Source organism: Eschscholzia californica, unplaced genomic scaffold, assembly GCF_041429995.1.
Source record: "Eschscholzia californica isolate CP2 unplaced genomic scaffold, dmEscCali1.0.p SCAF_2, whole genome shotgun sequence".
In the NCBI taxonomy this organism is placed as follows: Eukaryota; Viridiplantae; Streptophyta; class Magnoliopsida; order Ranunculales; family Papaveraceae; genus Eschscholzia; species Eschscholzia californica.
In genome coordinates, this window is record NW_028238309.1 from 67,464,931 (window position 1) to 67,470,930 (window position 6,000).

Below are 6,000 nucleotides of genomic sequence, written 5' to 3' on the forward strand. Positions count from 1 at the left end.
TCTAACAAACTTCATCCCATCGTGTATTAAGTACTTTTTGTTTGGTCACTACTATGCCACGCAAAAAGATTAAGGTCGGTCAAGAGCTAAAGCAAACAATTCCACTTGGGTTGAAAGACTAGGGTGTTGGTCATAGATGGTGATCAGGATTGTGAAGTTTAGACAGCCATAGGGTGTTGGTCCAAAAGGCAAAGACGAAGGCATACAGGGCACAAGCTCTTGTTCCTTAGATTTTTGAACACTCAGGGTCGATTGTATCTACCAAAATAATGGGTTGGCAATTTGGCATCGTATGAGATTGGTATAGAATGGGTGTATTTCTTTTTCTTGCATACAAGGTGAAAAATTAAGATATTGACATGTCAACTTTCTCGTGTTATTCAATATATGATGGTATATCTAATTTGCCTAATTACCGTAAATGTTTGTCTAATCATCATAAAAGTTTGTCTAATCATATTTGCTAAATTAATTTTTGTTTCAGATTGGTGAGTCGGGGACAAGGCCATGAGACCTTAACTATTTTGTATGGTGATCACGCCTTAGATGTTAAAAGACGAAACCTTCCGTGATAAAGACTAGGATGATATGTTCGAGGCACACACTTACGGATTCAAAAAAAAAAGACTAGGATGATATGGCCACTTTTAAACAGGGTTGACGTGTGAATGACAAAGAAAATCTTGAAAAAGAAGGCATATATATAATTTATAATTGTATACAAAATGTTGAATATAATTGAAAAATGAATCCCCACCCAATTAATTAGTTAACGTGGGGGGAGGGAGACAACTTTTGTGTGGAAAGTCACTCCTCTTTCATTACAAAATTTATTAATGGCTTGCCGACTTTTTTATGAGGCCGGCCAGCTACTCACACAACTAGACACATTATTCAATTAACATTTCATGTACCCATTTTCGAATCACGTATTTTTTTTAATTCATTATGTCGAGCTAGTCTTGTTGTTTCCGAGGGGGTGACTTCTGGATGTCATTCTCTCACTCCACTAGTTGCACACTTGCACCTCTCTTGATTCTCTTCTTTAGTCCACAACTCCACACTTAATTTTTTAATTTTTTCTTTCTCATTTTCTCTTTATACATTTTGTTTTACGGTTGAAATCCCATGTTGAAAGAGTTCTATGCTTTCTAATCTAAGCAGATGACTATGAACCTTTTCCCTTATATGTTATATGATGATGCAGACTAGTCTTCTGAGTTGCTACTGATATTGTTCGTTTTGACACTTTTTGGTATCACAGTTTAAAAATCTCACTGCGGAAGAGTGTTTAACACCTTAAGAAGAGCACCACACTCTACCACTGACATGGGATTGTTTACAATATTTCTTTGGGAAGCCATGAACTCTCGAAGATAAAATTTATATGCATCCCTAAATTGGTAAGCCCGATCCCCGTCTCGCCTATTAATAATATGTTTTAAAGTTTGATGTGGGCAGAGTTGGTTTAAGCACTTTTGAAGGTACTTATAGAACTTCCTTATCTGAAAGCAACATGCTCTGTACAGCTTTGAGCCCACAACCCACTACAATTAAAGACCAATAAACCTCAAAGCAAACCAACCCAAATATCTCACTTTGAAGGCACTCCGGACATGTTTAAGGAGTTATATATAGTATAGACTCAGAAGGGTTTTACCATGCTGCCATACCAAGTCAATTGTTAAACAAAATCATACCAAAACAAACACCATCATTAACCACATAACCATTACCGGCGACAGTTGGTGTCTTGGTGAGGATGCTGGTGAAGATAAGCAAAAGAGAGAGACACAAGGTTTCACAGGGTTGTTCGCTCCATCTACCTAGTTCTTCTTCTACTTCTTTTTATTTTAATTTTACAATATCGCTTGTACTAGTGATGCGTGCGGACAGGAAAAATCTGAACTTTGGGTTGTGTAACTATCCATGTATGGACAAACCTTGTGTGCCATAACACTTTCCTAATGTTTTTTTCTTCCTAAGATTTCAAGGCACCACTAGTAGCTTTACATAACACATATTTGGTTATGAGCTCATTTTGATATTTAGATTTCCTAAATCAAGAGAGAGAGAGAGAGAGAGAGAGAGAGATGGTGATTGAAAAAGTTGTGGTGGGCAGAAAACTAGTGATTTTTCTTTATTGGTCATATTCTAAAAGAATGGAACAAAGCTACAGGTTCAGTCCACTTAAAAATCTCTTATCTCAGATCCGATTAAGAGACGATAAGAGGACATAGTTGACCCACCCCAAGCCTACTCTTTGACGAGGACACGTTAGGCCAACGTCACACTCACACACGATGAGAACCCGATACATTCCAAAATGCTCTCCACTTTCTCGGGCTATAGGAAACACTAAGCTTGTTAAATTGCGCTACCTCTTACGTGTGTATATATATATATATATATACTAGGTGTCCACCGCGTCCTACGGACGCGGTAGATCCCTTTTGGCTAACGCCTTCAAGTATGAGTCAACCTAAAATATGTGTTTTTGCCACTCATCGATTGTGTTGAGAATGTCTTAGGGTGCGTTTATATTGGGATCATGCATAACCTAGACGTGTATGTGTTTCGATACATACACGTCTAGGTTATGCATGATCCCAATATAAACGCACCCTAAGACATGCTCAACACAATCGATGAGTGGCAAAACCACATATTTTAGGTTGACTCATACTTGAAGGCGTTAGCCAAAAGGGATCTACCGCGTCCGTAGGACGCGGTGGACACCTAGTTGTTAAATGAGTGTATAACCGGTTCATTGAGATTATGAAAAAATTTACTTCAATTTAATAAAAAGAAAAATAAGTACAGATATTAATACAAAAAAGTGTTAAGTGCACTATTAACTTTGATGTGAAATAGAAATTACATTAGATATTTATAATAGATGATCGGATAATTTTTTTTTGTTGAGAGATGATCGTATAATTATAACCATTCAAACTTAATGAATATTACAACAAAGATAAAGGAAAGAGAAGATGTGAATTGCAAACTAAGAAACAAAAGACATCAACTTCCTGTATATTGATTAAAACAACCGATTAAGCATTAACTTTTCCATATTTCTTTCTCACAAAAATAAATTACATCATTTTAGCAGACAACAAAGCAAAGCTAATATCAACTCCAAAAATGTAAAATAATATTAATGACAAACTAAAAATTATAATTCAAATTACCAACACTAACAATCTAAAGCTTTAAAGAAGAATGACAAATGAAAAAGAACCAAAGTTGATGAGAAAATCTTCCCTTTACTGTAGACATGAAACAGAAAGCAAGAAAAAAATATAATAAAAAACAACAACCGATCTTCGAGTTTATTTTTCTTCATTTTCTCTGATTTGGTTGTCTATTGATTGTCATTCTCCTTTGAAAAAAAATAAACATTCTCCTGTGAAAAAAAAAACATTAATTACAAATCCAAACTAAAAGAAAGAAAGAAAGAAAAGAAATAACACAACCTAAATTAAATTCATAAAACTAATGCAATAGTAATAGTATAGCAATAATAATAACAATAATAATAATAATAATTAGAGAAAAATTAGATCAATATTTAACAATGGCCAATGAAATGCATTTATGGAGATTGGTGGGAGGAATTACCGTGGGTATGAGTAGTTATATAGTGAGAGAGTAGTAGTTATTTGGAGGAAGTTGAAAGAGAGGGATTGGTGGGAGTAGAGAGATAGAAATACGTGGGAATGGGGGAGTAAGAGAGTTTAATGGATGGTTTTTTAACTACTTATCTAAAAATGTGGGGAGATAACAGATTTTGGTGGAGAATAAATGGAGAGAAAATAGGAGGAGGTGAGAGGTTGTTTGTAACTCTTTATCTAATATCTAATTAAGTGACACATGTACAGGAAGTTAAAATAACTTATTTTTCAAGTAATTTGAACCATTAGATCAAGAAACTACAATTTACAATCAGGCGGATGTGAATATCCAAGACATAAATCAACGGTCCAACTCAAAAAACACCATTGTGGTATATATAATAGATATATATATATATATATATATATATATATATATATGGGTTATTTCCCTAATGGCCCCCTACTTTGTGACCAGCTTCCCGCCTGGCCCCCTACTTTACGAGAAATACCCATATGACCCCCTATTTCCGTTAACTTTAACTTTCCGTCACTCTCTCTCCTCCATCTCTTTTTCTCTCTCTGCCATGTCACGCCACTTCATCACCTTCGGCCGGCCTTTTTTTCTTTCTCTCCTCTCTCTCTCTCTCTCTAAGAACTCCGGCGAAGGGTTCCTTCGCCGGAGTTCTTAGAGAGAGAGAGAGGAGAGAAAGAAAAAAAAAAAAAAAATTTTTTTTTTTTTAGTTTGAAGGTCGCCGGCTGGAAATTTGGTTGGCCGGCGACCTTGCCGGAGAAGGTGATGAAGTGGCGTAACAGATGATGTGGCGTGACATGACAGAGAGAGAAAAAGAGATGAAGGAGAGAGGGTGACGGAAAGTTAAAGTTAACGGAAATAGGGGGTCATATGGGTATTTCTCGTAAAGTAGGGGGCCAGGCGGGAAGCTGGTCACAAAGTAGGGGGCCATTAGGAAAATAACCCCATATATATGTGTGAATGTTACCGTTATTTAGTGCATTAAATTTTATGTGTTTTTTTTTTTTTTTTTTTTTTTTGTTGAAAGAAATTTTATGTGTTATACAAGTGAAAGGTAGCATACAAAAAAGGTGATACTAAGAATAGTAAAATGTTGACATGTCGTCAAATCACAAAAAGTTGCCTCACCAAACAGTGTCTTTCTCTCACCCATTCAATGGCGTATGTAATCATTGCGAAAGTTATGGCCCTAGGCTGAAGAATCATTTCTCTTTTTTTTTTTTTGAACTGCGATACCATATATCAAAGAAACATAGGTCCTATACAAAGAAACAGGACTAATGAGCAAATAACAACAAATAAAGGGTACAACTAAGGTACCACTTCCTCATATGCTAGATTATGAGGGGCCGAATTCGAAATTCTGCTGCAATGAGACACGTTTGCTTGAATCTCTCGGATCAAGACACGTAGCTGAGTTACATCGTTCATAAGACGCCAAGGGATTTCAGCATAGCCGTCCGATAGGAGGGTGACCATGACCTTGCAATCTCCTTCAATATGCACACCCATTAAATTCATCTCTTGGGCCATTTCAAGCCCTAGCCTGAATGCTCTCATCTCACTATGAAGAGGAGAAATTGGGGGAAACCGTACTGTTCTAGCTTCCATAACTTCTCCTTCATGATTCTTCATCACCGCCGCCGCTGCTCCTCCTTCAACTCGATATGCGCCATCAACATTAATTTTAATGGATCCTGGTGCTGGTGGTTCCCATTGATTAACCTGCAAGTTATTATTATTTGGCAATATAGATACAATATGATGGTTTCTGTGAAGCTCCATCTTCGTGAGCCACCATAAACGAGTCAGATCTATGCCCGTATTCCTGAAGTGGACCTCGTTCCTGTGTTTCCACCACTGCCAAAGCAGATAAGTATACAAATACCATACCTCATTCGCTTCTTCACCTTTATTCAGTAAGGTCTTTAAATTCTCAACCGGATCTGTAGCTAAATGCATCAACTCATAATTGTTAGTTAAAGAAATTAAAGATCTAAGACAGGGACACATACCAAATAGGTGTTGATGAGTTTCTACTTCTTGAGAATGACACATCTTACACTCTTGATTAATATTTGTTATTCTACTCCCAATCTTAGATAAAGTAGCTAACCCCTCATGCAAGAGCTTCCAGATGAATAACTGTATTTTAGGGTTCATATACTTTTTTTGCCAAAACTTAGTCCAAGGAAAAGAACTAAGGTAGTCTGGAAGATTTGGACCCTCTTTAATTGTTGAGTAAAAGGATTTGGAAGAAAATTTGCCATTTGATGTACCCATCCATATCAAATTGTCTCTCTGTTGGTGATGTGTGATGTATAAATTGTTTATAGCCATGATTGTATC